The following is a 26,589-nucleotide window of genomic DNA, read 5'->3' as shown; positions in this document are numbered from 1 at the left end:
AAAATTGCAGGATGCATTAGATAACTGTATGCAAACAGTAACAATTTCTGCAAGTGTATGAGCAGATAAGTTCTTATTACAATTTAAGAACCTATTAATAAGCTAGTTAATGTATGTTATTGACAATAGATTTTATATTCTGTAATCAGAACCAAATTGGTTGTGTAGGAAGGGAAAATGTGAAATGGAGTCAGAATCCCAAGCGTGTTTTCAGGTCAATAGCAAGTCAGGTGATAGTCAAGTGTTTGCTGACTAATCCCACACCTCACTGCACATTCACAAGGTATATATTAGAAAGGATGCTCAACTTTTCAGATTGAAGGCCAGCAGGTATCAGAAAATTCTGGCTGATTGTTGGTGCTGGAATCAATGGATATCTCTTCCTCCTTAAAAGGAAACTTTCAATAATAGTATTTTTTTTTTTGACAGGCAGAGTGGACAGTGAGAGAGAGAGAGAGAGAGAAAGGTCTTCCTTTGCCATTGGTTCACTCTCCAATGGCTGCCGCGGCCGGCACGCTGCTGCCTGCGAACCGCGCTGATCCAAAGCCAGGAGCCAGGTGCTTCCTCCTGGTCTCTCATGGGGTGCAGGGCCCAAGCACCTGGGCCATCCTCCACTGCCTTTCCAGGCCACAGCAGAGAGCTGGCCTGGAAGAGGGGCAACCAGGACAGAATCCGGTGCCCCAACCGGGACTAGAACCTTGTGTGCTGGTGCCGCTGGCGGAGGATTAGCCTATTGAGTCACGGCGCTGGCCTCAATAATAGCATTTCTATATGAAATCATGCATGGTTCCTGTATGCTGACAGCTACTCTTTATTATATTCAACTTCCAATGGTAAAAATCCCTTCCATGTGGTTTACTCACCATCATCCTTTAGTGGGACTATATCTGTAATACTCACTGTAGCCTGCTGTTAGGGAACCTATTTGCTGCTTTCTACTGATTAGCCCATCTATCACCCAGCCCAATATCATGTTATCAGCTATAAAACTCTTGAGAAATTGTCTTGACAGAGAGGAACCTGTGCATTTCCTTTCCAATATGGTTGTGTACAGATGCCACTATAGCCATGTAAAGTCAGTTGATTCCAGACTGTCCTGCAGAATCTAATCCAGAGGAGGTGATCTGTTACTGAAAGGAATCTTCTCTGGAGAACAACAGAGATTACTAGGTAGAACCATTGGTTCTTTTGTAAAAGAGAAACTCTCTTCTTTTCTACTGTTTCTTTAAAATTTCCTTGATTGGACTAGAAGCACATATGCTTGACTTCTCAGAGCAAATTTTTCTCACCCAGGTTTCTTGCCAACTCTCCTTATAAGAGCCTGCATTGCTTTTAGGTAGGTTTGCTTTCCATAAGAGAACCAATCCGGCAACCTACCTGAATAAGAAACAAAAACTCCTTCAGCTATGAGCTATTTTTTCCTGGAGCTCACAAGGGAACCCATTCTATTTAATATTTCAGCATATTTATTTTCTTAATGAATTGGGGCATTGTTACAGAGAATTCTTATGATAGAATCTGTCTTAACATGACATAATCTTTAATTCACATTTAGAAATAATCTAGAATACAGTCAGCAAGCTTTTCTACAGAGGACTAGCTAGCAAATGCAAGCAGCCCTCCAAGTTCACTAATTCAAATAATTGTGGACTTAGAATATTCTGGAGAAAATTGCATTTGTACTGAACATCTACAGAAATTTTCCCTTTCATTATTCCCTTTAAAATAGGGTACAACAACTATTTGCACATTATTTACATTGTATTAGATGGTATAAATAATCTGGAGATAATTTAAGGTTATGTGGGAGTATGTATGATGGTTGTATGCAAATATGATGCCCCCTATAAAAGAGACTTGGCCATTTATGGATTTTGGTATTTGTAGGGGTCCTTGAATCAACCCTCCAAAGGCACTGAGGGGCAATTGTATCTGGGGCATTATTAGGTCATACAGTACTTATAGCAATTATTGACATCTGCTTTTGTAGCCTAAAAGCAGCCATAGGTATTATGCAAAAAGGACCAGGCGTGGTTCTGTTCCAATAACTCTTATTTACATATAGAGGTGTGAACCCTGTTTGACTCACCAGCCATTTTTGTTGACCCCTACTATGAAGAATGGTACAGTCTGATCTGAAGAGACATAATTCACTGTCTTTTGCCTACCAAGTTCCAGGGAGAAATAATGCTGCTCCTTGGAATTCATTTCTCAAGTGAGTGTATAAAGGAAATTCAATGATAGTGACAATTGCTTTCTTGCATTTCAACCTGACAACCTCCATAGCAAGGAGAGAAAGAAAGAAAATTTTAGTGCTTTTTAAAAATTGTTTTGATATATTTGTCTTCTTCATAATAGTACATTCACAATATAAAGTGGTAAGGCTAATTAAGGGGATTACTAGATAATTATTATAATGAAGTGCACAGAACTAGCTAACTATGATTATTATTATTTAGTAGTTACACCCATTAAGTAGACCAGTGGTGTGGGGCAGATGCAGCATTAGATAGATTCTGCTCTGGTAGAAGAAAAGGGATTGTTTTAAACTGTACATTACATGGTGTCACATTATATAAAGTTATTGCTACATCAGGTGACACAGAAGAAACTGATATTACATGACCTGATGCAAATTCAAATGGAAAATTTGGAGCATAAAAATGGATTAAACACCCTTGAAAATCAGGTAGAGTACAATTCCAAAGGATTTCAGGTCATTCAGAAATGCTATTACTTTCCAGCTAAGAAATGTCGACTGTTTTGTTAGTGATCACACTGAAGCATGAAATTGGGGAGGAAGACTGTTAATGGGTCAGTTAAGGTAAGAGGTTAGAAATATTATTTTAAGATGTAATGTTGTGACAAATATGTGGCAAAATGTAAAATTACCTCTCAGAAAAATCTGTGTTTATTTTCAGTCACTATTGATGCTATGGATAGTGTGTTTTAACTGGAAAATCTCACTAGAAAAGTTCTTAGTCTAAAAAAATTCACAACTCTTTTCAGAATAAGTCTATCATTGTCCATACTACCAAATTATTCTTGAAAAGCAATTTATCATGTAAAATGTCTACTTTTTTCTAACATTCGCATTTAATGGTGCTTTCAAAGCAAGTTTCATTTTTCTAGAGAGTGTAAAGCTACGATGTACATAACAAAGAGAAGAGTTTAAAATGTATTAAGGTAAGAACCTGTTGTGGCACAGCAGGTTAAGCCACCCCACCCATTGTGATTTTTGGCATCCCCTATCAGGGTTTTGGTTAGAATCCAGGCTACTCCCCATTCTTATCCAGCTCCCTGCTGGTTTTCCTGGGAAGTCAGCGGATTATGGCTCAAGTATTTGTGCCTCTACCACCTAGGTGGAGACTTGTAAGGCATGCCAGACTTCTGACTGCAGCTTGGCCCAGATCTGTCTGTTGTGGCCATTTGGGGAGAGAACCTGCAGACAGAAAATTCTCTATCTCTCCCTCTCTCTCTTTCTGGCACTCAGCCTTTCAAATGAATAGTTAATATTAAACAATAAATAAAAATGTTAAAGCTGTAGTACTTCACAAAGTTACCCAATAAATATTTATTATCTGGTAAAATCTCTACTGATGTAAAAGTGCTAACTGGAGTGGATGGTTGTCTATCGGAAAAATTAAATACTTTTTAAAAGTACTTTTAATACATAATGTCATATTTCTTAATTAAAACCACTCTCTTTAAATTCCCTTTAAGAAATCTTCTTATCCCTGTACACTGTGTATATATGGTGTGTGTTTAAATAAAAGTGTTATTATCTGATATTTTAAATGGAATATCAGAAATATAGAACCAAGAGCAGTAAGATTTATTAGTTGGTATATCTTATACAATTGTTTTAGAAGAGTTTGAAATAAAGTTATGTATTGTGAGAAATCAGAAACACCTAAACTTTTAAATATAATGTGCAGTAAAAGGATAGTAAAAAAATGTATCAGAAAGTGGGGCCAGTGCTGTAGCATAGTAGGCTAAGTGCCCACCTGTGATGCCAGTATCTTATATGGGCACAGATTTGTGCCCCCATTGCTCCTCTTCCCATCCAGCTTTCTGCTGTGGTCTGGGAAAGCAGTAGAAGTTGGTTCAAGTGCTTGGGCCCCTGCACCTGCGTGGGAGACCTGGAAGGAGCTCCTAGCTCCTGGCTTCAGATCGCCTCTGTCCTGGCAGGTGTGGGCCATAACCTTTCTCTCTATCTCTGTCTCTCTCTGCCAGTAACTCTACTTCTCAAATAAATTAATAAAGTCTTTAAAGAAATGTAGAAGAAAGAAATAAAAATTTTTCCATTAAAGTGTAAACAACCTGTGAATATGAGAAAGGCATTGCACAATGGGTTCCTTTTTTCTGGATTCCTCGTTCACTCCATAGGTAGCGCTTCTGCAGATGTTTGGATCCTCACTAGTAAATAGCCATACTTTGCGCTTTATGTGCTTTTGTGTACCTTTTTATTCTAACCGCCGTTCATCTAAACACCATGGTTTTTTGGCTAGTCTCATTTCAAACATCACGTGTGCATCATGGATATATTTTTGAGTGAAAGAACATAGTAAGTAGTCAGAGCTAAACACAAAACTCTGTACAGGGACAATATGTTAAATTATTTTAAAATCATTACCTTTAGGTCTTTAATTATCAAACTCCTTCGCCTGCTAAATAGTAGCACTCTAAAATAGTATCATCAGTGAGACAGTTGTATGCACTTTAAATCTGTGCATGAAAACTACTATAGCCCCCTTTTAAATTCCTAATAGATTTAAATAACTGGTTCTTTGTTTTACACATTACTATATTTCTCAGCTTGTTTAGTATCTTACTTCCAAATGTTTCTGTACTGTAATTCCTAAATATAATGCACATAATTTACTTACCAAATGCTACCACTTTGAAATACATTTTGTTTGAAATGTGTATTATTCAAAATAATAGTTGAAATATATAGAGCCTTTATATTTCAAAATATTAACCTTTCAGTGAATTGATTAAAAGCATATAATATGACTTTGAAGTATTTTGAAAAGCTGGCTAGAGAAAATCAATCAAATTATTTTTGCTGTTTGGTAATGTAAAACAGTTGCTTCATTTTTCAAAGACCAAGATTATCCTGTGCACTCTGCCAATGAATAGATTTAGTAGAAAAGGTAAGCTTTGCAGAGGAATCATTAATAAGAAAGAATCAAAAACAAAGGATAGTAAGTGGGTTAATTACAGTAAATATGATTTAAGCATCTGTTTAGGCTATCAGGGGAATACAAAGGGAAATTTGAGAGAGATTAAAATATAAACCCAAATTAACAAAACCCAAATAAGGGTAGAATTCTTTTCAGAGCATGATGATGAATTTTTAAATATTATTTTATTTATATGCAGACATAAAATTAGACAGCAAATAGTACATAGTTTTGAGTTTTCCTTTAAATATAACATGAATTATCTTACTAATACCTTCCTATCACAACAGATGCCACGTGGTTAAGTCATACAGACTTCATCACAAGACCAAGGTCCACAAGCTTAAAATATACCGGATTTTTACATGTATTAAGGACACAAAATGAGATTTTTCAGTATAGTAAGCCTACATATTTTAGCATTTTTAAAATTCAATTTATTTGTCAAGATATTTTAACAGAAATAAAAATTGTACTATTTGGTGTCTCATTAAACGGATGCTTTTTGAAATGTCCAGTCAAGGTAAATATATTTATATTTTTTAAGAATTTAACATTTCTAAACAGTGAAGACATCTGAAGTCTTTTATTCTAATTTTTACAGAAAACTAAATAGTACATTAACATTATCTATACTCACCCTATTGTGTAACAGAAGCCCAAGACTTCTAACTCCTCCTGTCTAGTTATACCCGAGTACTCATCAATCAACCTGTCACCATTTTTCAGTGTCATATTACATGACATTTTTCTTTTACATTTTTGCTCAACTTTTAAAAACTATTTATAGAAATAATATTTATGATAATACATTTTAGCCTTTAAAATGTCTATCCTTTCATTGGATTTAATATTTTCTTTGTGGTCAATTATTTCATTGATTTTCTTTTAAGTAGTCTATAGGTGTATTAATATTTCATGTACATTCCCTTAATCTATCTGAATCATTTTACTTATTACATAATACAATTATTATGCCCTTACTTAAATTATTTAAATTAGATCTGCTTGATTTCAGAATACAGTCTTCCTAATACAAATAACTAATTTGTTTTTTTTTTAATTCTTTGATGTCCTCTACATGACAACAGGATAAAATTTTACACTGATTGGATGTTACACAATTTATGTGTTTGATAAAACATTGCTTAGTATCCCACAAATCTGCACAATTTTCACATCAAACTTTTTAAAATTCTTAAAAAATAAATCTAAATTTCACTATATAACCAAACAATGCTTCTTCCCCTCATTTGTCTCAACCTGCTGTTGTGTCCCCACATCCTACTTATTATCAGTGATGCATATTGGAAGATCTGGTACTTTCCCAAACTTGGAATGCTCCTTCAAACCTCTATGCCTATGTTTTCCCTTGATCTTTAAGTACCTTGACTAAGAATATTTGGCTAATTTAGAATCATAATTCAAAATGTGTTTTGATTCTTTACTTATTTTAATTGACAGACGAATATAGACATATATATTGTAAATCATGTTGTTTTGAATTGTATATACTTTGTGGAATGACTAAATCCAGCTTATTAACACATGAATTATTTAACATACTTATTATTTTTGGGTAGTAAGAACACTTAAAATTTCTCAGCATTTTCAAAACAATATATCTTTGCTAATTATAGTTACTAGGTTGTACAATCAATCTCTTGAAAGATCCCATTTAAATGAAATGTTGTATGCTTTGACCAACATCTCTTCAACCATCCTGGCACAATCCTTGATAAGCCTGATTCTCTCTCTACCTCCATGAGTTCAAATTTTAGACTCAACAAATGAGTGAGATTATGTGGTATTTGCCTTTCTGTGCCTGAGTTATGTCACTTAATACACTATCCTCTGGAGTCATACATGTTGTCATAAATGACAAGGCTTCCTTCTTGTTTAAAGATGAATAATGCTCCATGGTGGATATATCACATCTTCTTTATCCATCCATCTTTATCCACTCTTGATTTATTAATATATTTTAATGTAGATTGATTCTATAGTTTGACTATTATGAATAATACTGCAATGAACATAGCAGTCCAGATAGCTCTATGAAATGCTGCTTTAGTTTCTTTTGAATACATACTCAATAGAAGGATTGAAGGATTCTTAGTAAATTGTATTTTTAATGTTTTGTGAAACATTCATACTATTTTCTGAAATGGCTTATATGAACTTAGAGTCCAACAGAATTCAAGAGCTGGCTTTTCTTCACATTCTCACCAACACTTATCTTTTTTTTAAAAAAATAGACATTCTAATACATATGATATGATATATGATTATAATTTTAATTTGCATTTCCCCAATAACTGAAAATATTAATCATTTTTGGAGACCTTTGTTCATTTGTATGTCTTCTTTTGAGATGTATCTATTCAGAGACTGCTCATCTTTTAAAGAATTTTTTTTTATTTATTTGAGAGGTAGAGTTACAGACAGAGAGGGAGAGATGGAGAGAAAGGTCTTCTACCCACTGGTTCACTCCCCAAATGGCTGCAATGACCGAACTGGGCTGACCTGAAGCCAGGAAGCTTCTTTGTGGTCTCCCAGGGTTGCAAGGGCCCAAGTATCTGGGCCGTATTCTACTGCTTTCCCAGGCTATAGCAGAGAGCGGGATTGGAAGAGGAGCAGCTGCGGCACAAACTGGTGCCCATATTGGATGCCGGCACCTCAGGCAGAGGCCCAGCCTAGGATGCCACAGTGCCAGCCCTCATTAATTTTTTTTTTTTTTTGAACTTCTGAGTTGCTTGAGTTCTTTATACATTTGGGCTCTTACCCACTTATCAGATATATAGTTTACAAATATTTTTTCCCATTCTTAGGTTGTCACTTCACTTTTGTTTCCTTGGGTATGCAGGAACTTTTAAGTTTGATATAATCTCATTTCTCTGTTTTGTTTTGTTTTTTGTTTTTTTTTTTTGTCTGTGCTTTGAGGTTTGTAACTAGAAAAGCATTGCCTAAACCAATGTCATGGAATTTCCCCCTGTTTTCTTCTTGTAATTTTATAGGTCTTACATTGAAGTCTTTAATAATAAAGTCTTTATATATATGTATGTGTGTATGTGTATATATATATATATATACGTATATATCCATTTCATTAGTTAGGTGAACATGAGATTATAAAATCAACATCGAGTAATTCTGCAGAATTAGAGTGTGTTTCCCTGGGTTAGATGTGGGCATGGAGGTGACTGTGTTCCTCCAGCTAAGCTTCATGGGGATGGAGGCATCCACGTGCAGGCACACACGCTCTCCTCTCCGTCGCTGAGCAAGTTCTCTCTGCAAAGCCAACACAACTTCTTCTTTGTGGCTCTTTTCCCTTCTCCTTTCCTTGGTTTCCCCTTTCCACGAAGCTTCTTCCGACATACTTGCTCCTCCTTAAAATCTTGGTGCTCATCTCTATAGAGGCCATGAAAACGGAGGATCCCTGTGAGCGCAAAGTACGTGTTGTGACTGGGGTAACAGTCGTAAGTCTCCTTCCTCTTGGCCAGTGGCTGCTCAGTGACCAGTTTCACCACTTTCATAGACTTGGAGTCAGTGGGCCCGGCAACTTCTCCAAACAGCCGGGCACTCAGCCGAGTCATGCACAAGGCATATTCTGAAAGCGACATTTTACGACATTTCTTGGGCAGGAAGGAGCAAGAGTATCTGGACCTGACCTTCCTCACCCATGCGCCGCGACCCTGAGGGCCCGCCCCCGGAAGCAATAATAAAGTCTTTAATAAAGTCTTATTACTTAAATCTTTAATCCATTCTGAAATGATTCTGTAAATAAGAATCTGATTTCATTCTTTGTCATGTAGTTATCTTGTTGTATCAATATAATTCATCAAAGTGACTGTTCTTTCTCCATTGTACGTTCTTGTCACCTTTGTCAAACATGAATTCACCATACATGCACGGATATATTACTGGACATTGTATTCGATTCTGTGTTCAATATGTCTGTATTTCTGTCAGTCCCATCGCTAGAGCTTTGTAGGATATTTTAAAGTCAGATATTTTAAAGTCCAGCTTTGTACTTTTCATTTAAGATTGTTTTGCCTATTCAGATTCTGTATGGTACTATATGAAATTTAGAATTTTTTTATTTTTGGAAATTTTATTTTTGGAATAGTATCACTGGAATTTTGATAGCAATTGCATTGAATTTGTAAATTTCTTTGAGTATGATTTACATTTTAATAATATTATTCTTTTAATTCATGTACATCTTCCATTTTTCCATTTTTCCGTCTTTCCATTTGTGTCTTCTATTTCTGGGCTTTCTGAAAATGCAATTACCTGGCCTTGACCTGCCTCCAACCTTCATCAGGCTAACCACAAAACTATGTTTGGGTAAGTTAAGCAGTCTCTGGGAACTTTATGGAAATTTTCAGTAAATGTGAGGACCTTGACTGAGCGCGCATAAGTTCCTGGAGAGCAGAGAGAACGTCTTGCCTTTATACCATAGCTAACAGCACCCTGGCCTAGACTAAGTAGAGAGAGTACTGAAAAAAGTCGGATAGTTGAAGATTACCCTTAGGGACTAAGACTATATGTTCACAGAGCTGGAATGTCATTTATATGACTGATTTCTTCAGGAAAATTACTAGTAATCTATTTGAATCAAAAACGTTATTTTAAATATGGTTGTGGCCAAATTGCCCTTTTAAGTCTGAGTATGAATGTTAAAATAATATTTCTAATAGTTTTTTTGTGAGTTTTTGGTCCAACTATTTGAGATTTACCAACATTTATGCTCACAGTCTTCCATACTAGTATTACAGATTTTCAATATTTTTGACATTTGCATTCAAGGAGCACAACTGTGTGCCTGTTGTAAATATTTTCAAAATTCTCATAACACTGTCCACCTTAACTTGGAGAGGAAGGCTAATCAGATCCCATCCTCCATGCATCTTGAGTGATTTTCAGCCAAAGGTATATCTATAAGAGTTTATATTTCCAGCTGGAAATATAACATTTTATTAAAAAGTCCTGATGCCAAAACAATGACTATTTATTCAATTTTAAATTCTCGTGATTCTATCCAATTTGGAAGCTATGCTTTGAGCATTTTCAGGATCTAGTAGTTCTCAGCTTACTCTCTTTTTTGAATGTTATAAAGTATTATTTACATTTTATTTAAAAGAAATTATGTGGCCGGCACCGTGGCTCACTAGGCTAATCCTCTGCCTTGCAGCACAGGGACACCGGGTTCTAGTCCCGGTCAGGGCGCCAGATTCTGTCCCGGTTGCCCCTCTTCCAGGCCAGCTCTCTGCTGTGGCCTGGAAGTGCAGTGGAGGATGGCCCAAGTCCTTGGGCCCTGCACCCCATGGGAGACCAGGAGAAGCACCTGGCTCCTGGCTTTGGATCAGCGCGGTGCGCTGGCCACAGCACACCGGCCGCGGCGGCCATTGAAGGGTGAACCAACGGCAAAAGGAAGACCTTTCTCTCTGTCTCTCTCTCTCACTGTCCACGCTGCCTGTCAAAAAAAAAAAAAAAATGTATAGTTTTCTGTTAACTCATTTCATTTTCTATAAACTAACTTTGGAAGCAGAATAATTACAATCATCATTCTGGGAAAACACTTCCATTCCACAAATTAAGTTACCAGATAACTTTCATAATATTAGCTTTAACATGAGGGGAAAAAAAATAAGATCAAAATAATACAGAACACAAAACCTTCAATACTTATCCAGTTTAGAAATCTAAAGCAACTGAATAAACTACTAGATACAATTGTTTATTCAGCATAAATTCCAATGTGCTGTGTATTTTTTCTGAAAAAAAAAAAAAAAGAGCTCTCTGAAACAAGTGTCGCAATCATAATTTTTCACTTAATTTGGTCTCCCTTACAGAGGAGGCCTGAATGAAAGCTAGTAGCTGTTTCTGCCGTGGTGCCCAGAAGGGTGCCTCTGTTTTGCCAAAAAATGTTCTGTCACTAATGTGAAGCCTGTTGACAAACTGTTGTTTATATGTTATCAATGTGATGCCAAGTCAATTGTTTCACTACGGGAATCCTGGCTCAGCCCCAGTGGCTGTCTAAGTCTTTGTAGACACACAGACACACATTCAGGGAAGGAAATTAAAGGTTAAAAAAAACTCATTTTATTTTTACTTGGGTTTTTAACTGAAGTTTCATGAAGATAAGAAAATAAGCGGTGATCAAACAACTTTGTATGAATTATAATTCTAAAGAATCAGACATATGCTTGGTGTTTAATTCCTCTAGCTGTGAATTGAAAGGCTAATTGTACAAAATGTTTAGGTATATATGAGTTTATACATTTTACCTTTTATCTTGTCACTTAAAATGTAGTATAATGGGATTTTTTAGGCCTTATTTACCCTCTAAATCAGTGTTTGTCAATTGCTGATGATTTTTGCCTCCTAAGCGACATTTGGCAATGTGTGCATTTGTCTGTCACAGCTGGGATAGGGGTCGGGGAGGACTATGAATTATACTCAACACAGGCTAAAGATGATGCTAAATATCCTACAACGTGAAAGACAACGCATTCAACGAATTATCTGACCCTACATGTCAACTGTGCTGATGGTGAGAAATTCTGATCTATCCTAAATGGTAGAACAATGTAGAGAATAATATTAAAAAGTTATAAAAACTCAGTAATGATTAAAGAAATATGTAATTATTTTGGCTGGTTGAAAATTTAAGGTGATGCTAAAGAATAGGAGTATAAAAATATTATCAGTCCACTAAATGAAATAAAGGAGGGATAGGTAGGAGGTAAGAAACAATGAAAACAGTATAGACAACTTCTTTAAAATGTATTTGGAGTAATATTTTATATATCACTGTTCAAAATACATATAAAGAACCCGATTTAAACAACTCACTAAAATATTGGATATATATTTTCAATTTTTTCAGATGTATTTACTTGGGGTACTAGTTTGAGTCCCGGCTGCTCCACTTTTAATCCAGCTCCTTGTTAATGCACCTGGGAAAGTAGTGGAAGAGGACCCAAGTGCTTGGGCCCTCTGCCAGCCATGTGATAGACCTGGAAGAAACTCCGGGGTCCTGGCTTTGACCTGGCCCAGCCCCAGCAGTTGTGGCCATTTGGGGAGTGAACCAGTGGACAGAAGATCTCTCTCTCTCTCCCTCTCTTTCCTCTCTCTCTCTCTCTCACACACACACTTTGGCTTTCAAATAAATAACAAAATATTTAAAAAAAAAAAGATGTTTTACTTGAGAGAGAGATACAGAGAGAAAGAGAGAGAGAGAGTGCTCCCCCATTTCCTGGACCACTCCACAAGGACAAAATTGTGCTGAGCTGACACTAGGAGCTGGAAGCTTAATCCAGGTCTCCCACATGGGTGTCAGAAACCCAATTAGTTGAGAAATTACTTGGAAACCAGAATAAGGAGCCAGAGCCAGGGCTCAAAACCAGATAATCTTATGTAGTGTCTTAACCAAATATGCATCCTTGAATATGTATTTTTAGATACTTAAGGAGCACAATTACAAAAAATGACACAAAACATCAAAATATAGTAGCAAATACAGGCCCAAAGAATGCTATTTTAGTAAAATTATTAGATAATATAGTTTTTAAGACAAAATGAATATTAGATTAAAAAGTAAAATCAAAAATCACTAAATAACAATTCAGCAAGATAATATAAAAACAAGCCTGGGGCTGGTTGTGGCACAGTGGGTTAAGCCATCACCTCCAACCACAGCATCCTATATGAGTGCCAGTTTGGGTCCCAGCTGCTCCACCTCCCATCCAGCTCCCTGTGAATGTGCCTGGGAAAGCAGTGGAATATGTCCTATATGCCTGGGTCCCTATCACCCATATGGGAACCCAGATGGAGTTCCTGGCTTCTGGTTTTGACCTGGACAACTGTGGCTGTTACACTCAGTTGGGGATTAAACCTGTGGTTGAAAGATCTCTCTCTGTCTCTACCTCCCTCTCTGTAACTCTTAAGTCTTTAAACAATAATCTGTATGCAGCTAATATAATAACCTTAAAATATATAACACAATTCACTGATAAAATTACAAGTGGAACTGGACAAATGGACATTAATAATACATTGAATGTCCTGTCATAAAAGGATAGATTAGATCAATTTTAACAAACCCATAGAATGTGCAGCACCAAGGGTCAACAGTGTTGTAAGCTATGGACTATGGGCAGTCAACATAGGCTCATCAATTATAACAAATAAAGAACTGATAAATTAAATATCAGCTGATGAGGGTGTTGGTAACAGGGAAGGCTATGTATGTGTGATTGTGATTGGTATATGTGAAATCTCTGTACTCTCTATTCAATTTTGCCAGGAACCTAAAGATGCTCTAGAAAATAAAGCCTATTTTACAAAAGGATGTTTCAATAAAGCCCCAAGTCAGAAAGGTACAGATGATTTGAACTGTAAAATTTTTTGATATTTGAGATTTATCACAGTTGTTAAAATTACTTCAACATAGGCAACATAGATAATTTTATATAAATGGAGGTGTTCATCATGATATATACCCCAGAGGCTACCATAGATTGTTCTATCAGAAACTGACACTACAGTGATGGTCATAGAGCATTTAATCTGAAACCCAGAGTCCAGAAGTGGCTACTAAAGTCCTTCAGTGATCTTTGACGCCTATCAACACCAGAGGGCTTTGCTAATTACCATAATGAGTGTTAGAAATGAGCATTCATTGGTGAAAGTGGTGACTTGCTAATTAGCTTTATGAATGTTAGATATTGGTTCTTAGTGATAAAATTAGTGGATGTTGAATCAGTTGGATAATTTAGAATATTATACACAAAACACTTCTCAAAAGAGATCAATATAATCAAATCTAGCCAGCACGATAGCATACTTTTTAGGGAAGGCATCCTGGGTTATGTACCAGCAGATACAGTTAGCTAATTCTGGCATGATACATTGACAGATCTGCTTCAGATTAAGCCAGTATAAAATATTTTGAGAACACCCAATATAACAGAACTGAGACATCAAGATATTTACATAATTGTATATAGGTGTGATTGCTAATAATCATCTGTATTAATGAAATAATTCAATTAGATGTAAAAAGATCTACCAGATGAACCTAAGATCTACTAAATGATCCAACAAAGTATGTCAACTGTGATCAAATTATATAAAGGTCAATCACAAAAGTATTTGACAAGTTAGATTTATCCTGTATTCAACAAAGAATGAATATACAGTCTTTCCAGATTCACACAACACATTTATCAAAGATTCTGACCATTTAAGAGGTCAATACAGTAACTTAATCATACTTAAAGGAATTAATTACTTAGAGCCAAGTTTTCATAATGAAATATCATTGCAAAATAAGTCAACAAGACAGGGCCGGCGCCGTGGCTCAATAGGCTAATCCTCCACCTTGCGGCGCCGGCACACCGGGTTCTAGTCCCGGTCGGGGCGCCGGATTCTGTCCCGGTTGCCCCTCTTCCAGGCCAGCTCTCTGCTGTGGCCAGTGAGTGCAGTGGAGGATGGCCCAGGTGCTTGGGCCCTGCACCCCATGGGAGACCAGGAAAAGCACCTAGATCCTGGCTCCTGCCATCGGATCAGCGCGGTGCGCCGGCTGCAGCGGCGGCCATTGGAGGGTGAACCAACGGCAAAAGGAAGACCTTTCTCTCTGTCTCTCTCTCTCTCTCACTGTCCACTCTGCCTGTCAAAAAAAAAAAAAAAAAAAAAAAAAAAAAAAAAAAAAAAAAAAAAAAAAAAGTCAACAAGACAAACACATACTAAAGATCAAATAAAAATATTTCCTAAGGGTAAAAGTAGCTTATTAATTAAGAGGGAAATAGGCCGGCGCTGTGGCTCAGTAAGCTAATCCTCCACCTTGCGGCGCTGGCACACTGGGTTCTAGTCCCGGTTGGGGCACCGGATTCTGTCCTGGTTGCCCCTCTTCCAGGCCAGCTCTCTGCTGTGTCCAGGGAGTGCCGTGGAGGATGGCCCAGGTGCTTGGGCCCTGCACCCGCATGGGAGACCAGGAAAAGCACCTGGCTCCTGGCTTTGGATCAGCGTGGTGCACCGGCCGCAGCGCGCCGGCCGCGGCAGCCATTGGAGGGTGAACCAACGGCAAAAGGAAGACCTTTCTCTCTGTCTCTGTCTCTCTCACTGTCCACTCTGCCTGTCAAAAAATTTAAGAGGGAAATAATAATAAGAATGATATAATATTTAAAATTAAATGATAGGGGCTGGTGGTGTGGCACAGAAGGTTAAACCACTGCTTGTGATGTTGTCATCCCATGTTGGAATGTCACCTGGAGAGTCTGCTGTTGCACTGCTGATCCAAATACTAATGTATTTGGGAATGCAATGGATGATGGCCCAAGTGCTTGAGACCCTGCTATCCCTGAGGGAGCCTCAGGTGGAGTTCTAAGCTCCTCCCACGAGCCCTGCACAGCCCCTGCCATTGTGGCCGTTTGGGGAATCAATCAGCAGATGGAAGATCTCTGTCTCTGTCTTTCTCTCTCTTAATCACACTCTGTGTGTCACTCTGCCATTCAAATAAAACAAATAAATCTTTAAAAATAAAATTAAAGGGTAAAAATGTCCTTATATTAAAACTTGCTAATAGGTGGTAGTTATAGAGAGATTTATGTATAAATGTATACAGTGAATGCATTAAAATGAGGAATTGGTATAGATAATGCATAACAGTGGTTTATCTTAAAGAAAAAGGGAGAGAAATTGAATTGGGGAGAATCTACCTACAAACATCCATATTGCTAATTAGCAAAGATTTTTAAAAGGTTTTATGCAATTCAAAATTATTCAGGTACTATTTATTATGTTTACTGTATACCAGGCAATATTCTCTGTAATATACATACATACTTATTTAATTAAATAACTAATTCCTTGAGTCACCAAAAAATGCTTAAGTGATTTGTATGTATATGTGAAGTAGATGTTAATATATATCTTCAGCCAAGGTATGTAACCTTAATTCCACATACATTCCTCAAATGTCTTGCCTCTCAGAGCTTGAAAGTTACTGTTAGAAGTTATGGATCTAAAAGTTAGAATTGTCCTTAAGGTACATATGGAATTAATAATAAAAATTTCTGAAGAAGATAAGCATACTTGTTAAGCTACGAGAAAGATGAATTTTTCAACAAGATATATCCTATGCATCTTGTTCTCCTTTAAAATTTAGGTATTAGCATGAGACATAAGTCATCAAAATTTATAAAAAATCAACACTGGGGCTGCAGTGCCAGCAACCCAGATAGGCGCCTGTTCCAGTCCCAGCTTCTCCACTTCTGATCCAGCTCTCTGCTATGGTCTGGGAAAGCAGTGGAAGATGGCCCAAGTCCTTGAGCCCCTGCACCTGCATGGGAGAGCTGGAGGAAGCTCTTGGCTCCTTGCTTCAGATAAGCACAACTCTGGCCCTTGCGGCCATTTGAGGAGTGAACTAGTGGATGGGAGATTCTCTCTCTCTCTCTGCTTCTGCATCTCTGTAACTCTGCCTTTCAAGTAATTAAATAAACATTGAAAAAAATAAATATTAAACTAATCATTATAAGTAGAAGAATTAAAATTCAGTAAGAACTATAGCTGTTCTGAGAACATATGATAAATATAAATAGCTGACCATAACTGTTTTGAAGTGAATTTTTCATTATTTAATTTTCCATCCACTTACTCATTTAGCAAAATTGTATTGGTGTCCTAGTATGTATATAACATCCAGAGCTATAGAATGGATCAGATTTTGAATCTTCCATTTACACTTTCTTGGGCATGTGATCCCACACCTTATTAAATCAAATCTTCCTATTTAATATGTGAGTTAAGTGTTAACACTATTCCAGAGTGATAGTCCAATGCACAGTCAGTAAAAAGCAGCATTTTATTTTTCCTACCCTAGTAAAGATTTTATGGAAAATTAGGTAAAGTGTTGCAATGGCTAGCTTTTCTCCTCAAGAAAATCTACTTATGATGGGTTATTTTTTTTGAAAATATTTGATATAGGAAGAAATGAATAAGCACAGATGCTATTGGATCTTTACTATAAGCTGCAGTATTTCATAATTTGTGGTATCAGAGACACATGTTATACAGTGGAAGTTTACTGTGGAGGCAGTAATCCATTCACCTATGCTACTTGTGAGACTATTATAATGCTATAAGAACTTCCTAATGATGTCTTTTTAAAAAATTAATTATTTGTAATTACTTTATAAATATTCATTTTCTCTACTTTATTTCTAGGCCATCAATTTTCACTATCAACTGTAATTTTAATCCACTCTGTTTTTCCTTAAAATATTCTCCAAAATTTGATTTTAAGTAGTTTCTACTGCTACATTTTTCCTTCATGTACTTATTTATCCTTTATACATATTTATTACTTTTCATGCACATAATTATAATTGCTATATGAATTTATATAACTGCCATATAGATTTTTCATATAAATTAAGACTATAGAACCTCAATATTAGTTCTTATCTGAAAAGCAAAATTGAAGGAAGCAAATGCAGATTAAGAGAGCATATGATTTTAAGATTTTATTGAGCATATTTGTTGGTTACATGCTTTTTAAAATAGTGATGTGACTGATTAGCTAAAGTAGTAAAAATGTATGAAAGGTAAGATTCAAGAGTGAAATCCTGTTGTGTCCTCTGTGTAGGTCACATCCCTGGTCCTTCAAATTGCAATTACACTGCCCAGGCTGGGGAGGGAGGTGAGGAAGAGAAACAAAGGAAAACAAATGAACTAAGAAGTTTCCCCATCTTTCTCCAAAACACCCTCCTTTCATCTGTACCCTAAAGGAGAGTTTTTGTGAGCCTGCCTGCCAAAGCTTGTGTCAGGAATTAATTGGGGAAAGTGGGTATAGGAAGTCAGACCAAGAGAAAACTAAGGAAAAGGGAAAAAATGTATGTGTGCGTGTGTGTGTGTGTGTGTGTGTGTGTATGGTGGGGAGGGTGCTGAAACAATCTTTGTAGTAGTGAGACCTGGAACAATGGTCGAGGAGGCAGTATGAGGTAGGCCTAGACAAAAAGCCTCTGAAGATCTCATAATGGTGAGGGCTTAAGCCTTGCTTTATTTGTGATTTGTTGATAGCTATGAACTGTGGGTTACATTGAATTTCCTTATCAATTACAACTATGTGGTTTGACTATGATTTTGCAAATATGACCTCTTAAGTTGACTGGGCCACATAGGCCCAAGATTTATTAGGGGTACAGGTGAAACTATATGTGGAATCCCACATGATCAATGGAAGTTGTAATATCACTTGCACAGTCATCCTTGCACATGGATAAAAGGTTACCCATACGTACAAGCTAATAGATACAAATAGAAGTGCTATTTATATAAATCTATTTATACTGATGGATATGATTAAGAAGAAATTGAAATTAGAGTTATTTTAGTTATATTCATAGAGTCAAGCTTAAAGCAGTATAGTCACATTACGGAAAAATACCTATTTATAGGAAGAGTTATTTATGAAGTTTCTCATATGTTGGTCCAAAATACGATGTGATTATTTGTGCTTGATTTATAGAAATCAAGCAGTGTCAGTTATGTTCCTGTATGCAATAGCTATATATGTTATAGTTATTCTAACTTTGAGCATAGTAACTTACTTATATTTTTTAAAATTTCATCTGTAAAAGCTATAATCTTATCTACCATTTTCTGCTTTACTGAAGTTTAAATGTACAACTCTGAAATAACATAGTGAAATGGAAATTACTTTTAGTGGAAGTTATAATAAAGATATATGAAAAATGTTTGGGTCTAAGTTTTACTTTATACTCAAAATAAGTAATACATGGAGAGAAGATATGAGGAAATTGTTATATATTGCTATGTATTTGCAAAGTTGTTCAAGTGCTGGTAGTTTACAATGGATTAATTCTTGGTCACTTTTCCAATCAGGATGTCAGATGTCACATTATTAGACAAGAAAATGAGCTAACAGCTCAGACAGAGCTGTTATAAATACTGTTATTATTTACAGAGATAAGTGATTGAGAGGTTTCCAAGAAACCTTTAGAAACTCTGTTAGTTCAAAGCTCTATTAAAAGCAAAGTGGTTTTGATTGGGGAGGCTCACAAATGATAATCCAAACCGAATTGCATTTCACAATGATCAATTTAATAAAACATCAGGCAAGACTGTCAGACACTCAGTTGTACATTTTGTAGCAAACCTGTATGGAGTTTCTTTCTTCTTTTTTTCTATTGAGGTTTGTTTTATTTTTTTTAACTTTTATTTAATGAATATAAATTTCCAAAGTACAGCTTATGGATTACAATGCCCCCCCATAACTTCCCTCCCACCCCCAACCCTCCCCTTTCCGCTCCCTCTCCCCTTCCATTCACATCAAGAATCATTTTCAATTCTCTTTAAATACAGAAGATCAGTTTAGCATATATTAAGTAAAGATTTCAACAGTTTGCACCCACATAGAAACACAAAGTGAAATATACTGTTTGAGTACTCGTTATAGCATTAAGTCTCAATGTACAGCACGCTAAGGAGAGAGATCCTACATGAGGAGTAAGTGCACAGTGACTCCTGTTGTTGACTTAACAAATTGACACTCTTGTTTATGGCATCAGTAATCACCCTAGGCTCTTGTCATGAGTTGCCAAGGCTATGGAAGCCTTTTGAATTCACTGACTCTGATCATATTTAGACAAGGTCGTGGTCAGAGTGGAAGTTCTCTCCTCCCTTCAGAGAAAGGTACCTCCTTATTTGATGACCTGTTCTTTCCTTTGGGATCTCACTCACGGAGTTCTTTCATTTAGGTCATTTTTTTTTTTTTTTGCCAGAGTGTCTTGGCTTTCCATGCCTGAAATACTCTCATGGGCTTTTCAGCCGGATCCACATGCCTTACGGGCTGATTCTGAGGCCAGAGTGCTATTTAGGACATCTGCCATTCTATGAGTCTGCTGTGTATCCTGCTTCCCATGTTGGATCGTTCTCTCCCTTTTTTATTCTATAGGTTAGTATTTGCAGACAATAGTCTTGTTTATGTGAAAAGCCCTGGCCTGCAGCACTGGCATCACATATGGGCACCAGTTTGAGTCTCAGATGCTCCACTTCCATCCAACTCCCTGCTAATGCACCTGGAAAAGTAGTGGAGAATGGCCCAAGATGTTGGGGCCCCTGAACCCAACTGCGAGACCAACTGTGGATATGTGTCATCTCATTTTACATGGATCAAAACCCATAGAATGTTCAACACCAATCATGAACTCTAATGCAGCTATGGATTTGAGGTCATAATGATATATCAGTGTAGGATCATCTATTGTAGCAGACATTCCCTCGGGTGTAGGATGTTGATGGTGGAGGTTGTGGGTACATGTGGGCAAGGAATATAAAGAAACTGTATTTGTACTCAATTTTGCTGTAAACCTAAAACTTCTCTATAAATAAAGTTAATTATTAGAAAAAGTCATGCAGTTTTAAAAATTATTAGGAATATACACCTCTCAATCTATCAAACAGTTTAGGAATAATGTAATTATGATTTTACCATCTACCTGCTAAAAATTCATAAAGAATTCCCATTGCTCACTTAAACAAGCATAGTGCATATATCTTCTGTCGGATGTGAGATGATTTTATGTGAAACATGCACAAATATGTTCTAAAAATTTAATTGTAATACATTGATTGTAAAATGTATTAGAAAAATAAAACTAGCATAGGAAAATAAGTGCAACAACTATTTGCTGATTCTGATAACTGGGCTGTTCATCTTTATGCAAGTGTGCTTTGTACATTGCTGGTAGGTTTTAATAGCTCAATTTCCTTAGAAAACACTAATTTTCATCTATTTTTGTCCATTATAAAAGTTGGGATATTTTCTGCTATTGAAGGAGGGTTGTAACAATTGGAATGTTAAGACAGTTAACATTTTTAAATGATCTAGCTTATAGACTTAGTTCCAAACAACATAAAATGTTTTATAGTACTCAGAATTTTTAAAATGATTTTAAATAACCATAAAACAACATAGCAGTAAGTAAAACACTTTATAATAATGAAAAATGGAACTCTCATAAACTTGATGAGATCAAATTAAAATTTTGACTTTTTTGGGTAGCATTTAGCAATTCAGGGCTTAAAAAAATGTATCTCATTTATGTATATGTGTCTTTTTTGTAGTTTTATTATCCATGAATCTACTGGCCTTTTTCTGTTGGGTTAACTGTAATACTGTACATTGTCATGCAGTTTTAGCATGATTTTCCCCTTACATCTCCATGGTAAGTAGTAGACAGAAACTACAAAAACACAGGCTTAAATTTCCACTCTTTGAAATGAAGGTCCTCTCCACTATTGGAAAAGATCCAGAAATCACAGAAATATTACTCTTCTTCTTTTTTTACATGTTGGTCTTGTTAAAGAGGAAGAGACTCCAGCTATCCAGGAGTATAAAATCATTACTAACCAAGTTCAGTAAAATGCTCACTGCATAATAAGAAGCTATCAAGTAATCATCACTTAATAGGTAATGCCTCTATTTTACCTTTCCTTCAACTTGTATCTCAGAGCCTGAGTTTCTGTTCTTTCATTTTTCACTAAACTAAACTGGCAGAAACTAAATGAATGTCCCCTCCTTATCCTCAGCAGATAGCCACATAACCATATATGCTGAAACACAATAGATAACCGAAGAAAAATGCACAGAAACATACTTTTTCCAGTTTTACATCTTATAAAAATCAGTTCTATATTTCTGCCAATTTTATACATATCTTGTTCCTCTTTTTAAAATAAAACAATTATAAGATTATATGAGTATACATATACATATATATATATACATATGCTTTATATAGGTTAATTATCTCTAACCCAAAACTCTGAAATCTGAAATGAGTAGAAAGTTTGAAACTTTCTGTGTGCCAACATAATATAAGTAGCAAATCCCTTATTTGAATTATTTAAATTTTTGAATCTCACACAAAATATAGGCACCTTGAAATCATTGTATAAATTACCATCAGGCATATATGACACACAGACAAATTTTATTTTTAGACTTTTGTTCCATCATCAACATATCTCATAAATACAAATATTGCAAAATCCAAAAAAGTCCAAAATCTGAAGCACTTCTGATCTTAAGCTTTCCAGATAAAAGGGAATACTATATATTACAATATATAATATTATATATTATTTATGCATTTAATACACCTGGTTAGAGAAATCACAATTGTGACCACATATTATTGCTCTGTTGTTTTAAAATTATGGGTCAAAAACTACATTGAATATGGTAATTCTTGATTTTCCTTACAGTGACTATTTGTAGTAAACATTTTTTTTCTTATCTCCAATTTATTTCGAAACTCTGTCTCCCTTCTGAAAGCTCTTCAATTGTGCCTCAAGTTTTCATGGGCAGAATCCCGAAAACAATGTCCAGTGGTTTGAATATGATTTGGCCCTCAACTTACGCAGGGATTTCAAGCACAAAGTCCTAAGTTAATGGTACTAAGACAGTAGAAACTTAATTCCATTATGGTGTTTATAGTTGAGGCTTTTGGGAAGTGATTATGATTGGATTAGTTCATTACAGTGAAGCTGCCGTGATTGAATTCTGTAGCTTTATAAGGAGACAGGAATAGAGAGAGAGAACACGTATCGGCATAGATAGATATATCTATCTATCTCTATCTATCTCTTGCCGTAAGATGTTTGTGTCATCTTAAGGCTCTATCAGCAAGCAGGCCATCACCAGAGGCTGAATCAATGAGGTCTACTCAGTCCTAAAGTATTAATCTCTAGAAATGGGAGCTAAAATATACCTCTTTTCTTGATAAAGTTTGGCTGCCTCGGGTATTTCATTACAGTGAGAAGCTGATCGGGCTGGCGCCGCGGCTCAATAGGCTAATCCTCCGCCTTGCGGCGCCTGCACACCGGGTTCTAGTCCCGGTCGGGGCGCCAGATTCTGTCCCGGTTGCCCCTCTTCCAGGCCAGCTCTCTGCTGTGGCCAGGGAGGGCTGTGGAGGATGGCCCAAGTCCTTGGGCCCTGCACCCCATGGGAGACCAGGAGAAGCACCTGGCTCCTGCCTTCGGATCAGTGCGATGCGCCGGCCGCAGTACGCCGGCCGCGGTGGCCATTGGAGGGTGAACCAAGAACCAACGGCCAAAGGAAGACCTTTCTCTCTGTCTCTCTCACTGTCCACTCTGCCTGTCAAAAAAAAAAAAAAAAAAAAAGAAGCTGATTAGTTCACAATGTTTCCTCCTATGACAGATTTAACTATTAGTTTCAGCTCTTCACTCTTCTCTTTATCTTGCCTTGAGACTTCATAATCCTTCCCTCCAGAGGTACAGTGCACTTTTCCAGGCTGACTTTAGACTTGGTCACGTGGCTTATGTTAGACAAAAATGTAGCAGAAGTGAAAATTTATCAATTCTGTCTCCAGGCTGGATGAGACATGCTGTGTTTTGTTACTTTGCCATCACCATAAGTACTTCCCATAGGTAGCTGTTGCCTCTCAACCTGGACTCTAGAATAAATACAATTGAATCCAGAATGAATCTGACATGTATTAAAGAGCTGAATCAGATCTACAGCATAAGGCTGAGACCCACAACTCAACCCAGACCAGCCAAACTCAACCTCCTTTGTGTGTGTGAACAAAAATGGGTATTTTTTTAATATTTGAAAATCAGAATTACACACACACACACACACACACACATAGAGAGAGAGAGAGACAGAGAGAGAGAGAATCTTCTATCTCCTGGTTTACTCCATAGAAGATGATAATAGCCAGGGCTGGGCCAGGCCAAAGTCAGGAACCAGGAACTTCTAGGTCCCCTAGGTGGGCTGCAGGGGCCCAAGCACTTGGGCCACCTTCCACTGCCTTTCCGAGGCCATTAGCAAGGAGATGGATCAGAAGTAGAGCAGCCAGGACATAAATTAGTGCCCAAATAGAATGCTGGCATTGCAGGCAATGGCTTTACCTGGTACACCACAATACCAGTGGCCAAAATGTGTATTGTTTTAACCCACTGGCTTTTGAGGTAGTAGGGTATGCTGCAGTATTAGGGTGGATGTACATTCTGAGAAATCCATTCAGCCACCCTGCAAGAAGCTTGCTAGTTTCTAACAATTAAGCATATAGTGCTAAATTGAGGGCTTAGGGAGGCATGATCTTTCTGTAGGAGCTCATTCCTCAGGTATTGATCTACAGGCTGTGTTAGTAGTTGAATGCCCATGAAACAGTCTCTTGCCATGGTTCATTATTATTAACTTCGGGACATTCAAGCTTGGTACATTCCAAAAATGTAACTTATAGGAATGAAATTGACATTTTGAGATCTGATGATTGTTTACATCCCTTGTCTCTATTGATGAGGAAGAGTGTTTTTTTCCTTCTTCTTACTATTTGTTGAACTCTATACTTAGAGTAGAGTTAATCTTGTAAGTATAAAGTACATTGAAAGTAGAATATTGTAAAAATTAAGGAGGGAATGAGAAGAAGGAGGAGGAAGGGTGGGAGCATTGGAGTAGGGAGTGTAGGGTAGAAAGTATCACTGTGTTCCTGAATCTGTATACATGAAAAACATGAAATTTGTATATATTAAATGAAACTTTTTAAAAAAAGGGAAAAAAATAAAGGTTAGAAACAAACTCAATGTGAGCAAGAGAAGAAAGTTACTGAGTTTGCCATACTTTAAAGATGACATAGGAAAATATAACAATCAGGTTAATGATAAATAATTAATATGTAAAAATATTTCGCATTTTTATTTTTGGAGTATTTAGCATATATTGTTATTCTATGCATTTCCAAACACAATATATAAGAAGGTATTTTTAAAAATTGTGGAAATGTGAATTTTTTTATTTTTTTAAAGATTTTATTTATTTATTTGAGAGATAGAGTTAGAGAGAGAGAGACAGACAGTGACAGAGAAGTCTTCCATCCACTGGGTCACTCCCTAAATGGCCACAATGTCCAGAGCTCAGTCAATCTGAAACCAGGAGCCAGGGGCCCAAGTGCTTGAGCCACATTCTACTGCTTTCTCAGGCCATAGCAGAGACCTGGATGGGAACAGGAGCAGCCTGGAAACGAATCAGCACCCGTATGGGATGCTGGCAAAAGAGGTGGAGGCTTAGCCTACCACACCACAGTGCATGAATTATCTTTAAATGCATTTAAAGAGTGCTGCGACTCACTAGGCTAATCCTCCTCTTGCAGTGCAGGCACCCCGTGTTTTAGTCCTGGTAGGGGTTCCGGTTCTGTCCCAGTTGCTCCTCTTCCAGTCCAGCTTTCTGCTGTGGCCTGGGAGTGCAGTGGAGGATGGCCCAAGTCCTTGGGCCCTGCACCCACATGGGAGACCAAGAGGAAGCATTAAGAATGTTTCGGATAAGACATTGACCTAGTGGTTACGACACCTGCATTCTACAGTTAAGGGCCTGGCTTCATTCCCCAGCTCAGGCTCCTGATTCAGCTTCTTGGGAATGCAGATTCTGGGAGGCAGTGGTAATGAGCAAAGTGATTGGGTTCTGCCCATCATTTTTTTTTAAAATCTTCATGACCTTGGGTTTGGCACTGGTATTTATTTATTTATTTATTTGACAGATAGAGTTAGTGAGAGAGAGAGACCTACAGAAAGGTCTTCCCTCCGTTGGTTCACCCCCCAAATGGCTGCTATGGCCGGTGCTGTGTTGATCCAAAGCCAGGAGCCAGGTGCTTCCTTATAGATGATTTTTGGATTTTGGTTTCTTATTAATATTCACTTTTCTCCATTAGTGAATGTTTCAAGGGATAAAATTGACACTTAAAATGTGATATCCTATGAAGACACATCAGAAAACAGTTTCAAATACTTTAAAAATATAAACTACTCATATGTTATCAAAATAATACTGTTTTAAATTCTAATCTCCTTTATACAAGCTTCCAGAGGGAAAAAAGCATATAATAGCAATATTTTTCAGCTTTGTTACCCTGAAACCCACTTGAGAACTGTGTAGAAAAGTAGCACCTAGAAACAAAATGTACTGCTTTCTTACCAGAGCTGTAGCCACATATGAGGGTGATGTCATCCCCCTGCTAATTGTTGGCTCAGTGCTTAGTATCTGTTGATTACTGATTCAACCAAAATCTAATGAGCCTTATTACATGCCCAGCACATCCATGCCAGGGGAAAAGTGAAATAAGTGAATGAGGCTCATGCTTTTACATAGCTTACCTTACAGTAGGGAGAGACAGGAAGTGTGTAAACTAGTAAATAAGGTAAATTCAGATAAAATCAGTAATCACTGCAGAGTATAGCAAGATATCAACAGTAGAATAGTCAGGAAGAGTCTCCTGTGGGTTCATGTTATTTAAAATAAGATAACAATGGCAAATATATATCTCATTTTGCTGATTTCTGTTGT

At 36.9% G+C, this 26,589-nt stretch overlaps 1 protein-coding gene and 1 pseudogene across 1 annotated transcript in view; one reads left to right on the top strand and one right to left on the bottom strand.

Annotated features, from left to right (window-relative positions):
* The window catches only part of LOC149126552 (uncharacterized), a 494,872-nt gene that overhangs the window by 193,971 nt on the left and 274,312 nt on the right, over positions 1–26,589 (top strand). The window lies entirely within an intron of this gene.
* LOC100356978 (small ribosomal subunit protein mS33 pseudogene) lies at positions 8,414–8,812 on the bottom strand (annotated as a pseudogene).

Source organism: Oryctolagus cuniculus, chromosome 5, assembly GCF_051225735.1.
Source record: "Oryctolagus cuniculus isolate XC-2025 breed Fujian yellow rabbit chromosome 5, ASM5122573v1, whole genome shotgun sequence".
NCBI lineage: Eukaryota > Metazoa > Chordata > Mammalia > Lagomorpha > Leporidae > Oryctolagus > Oryctolagus cuniculus.
Note: the sequence above shows the minus strand (reverse complement) of the source record. Positions and strands in the feature narration are given on the sequence as shown.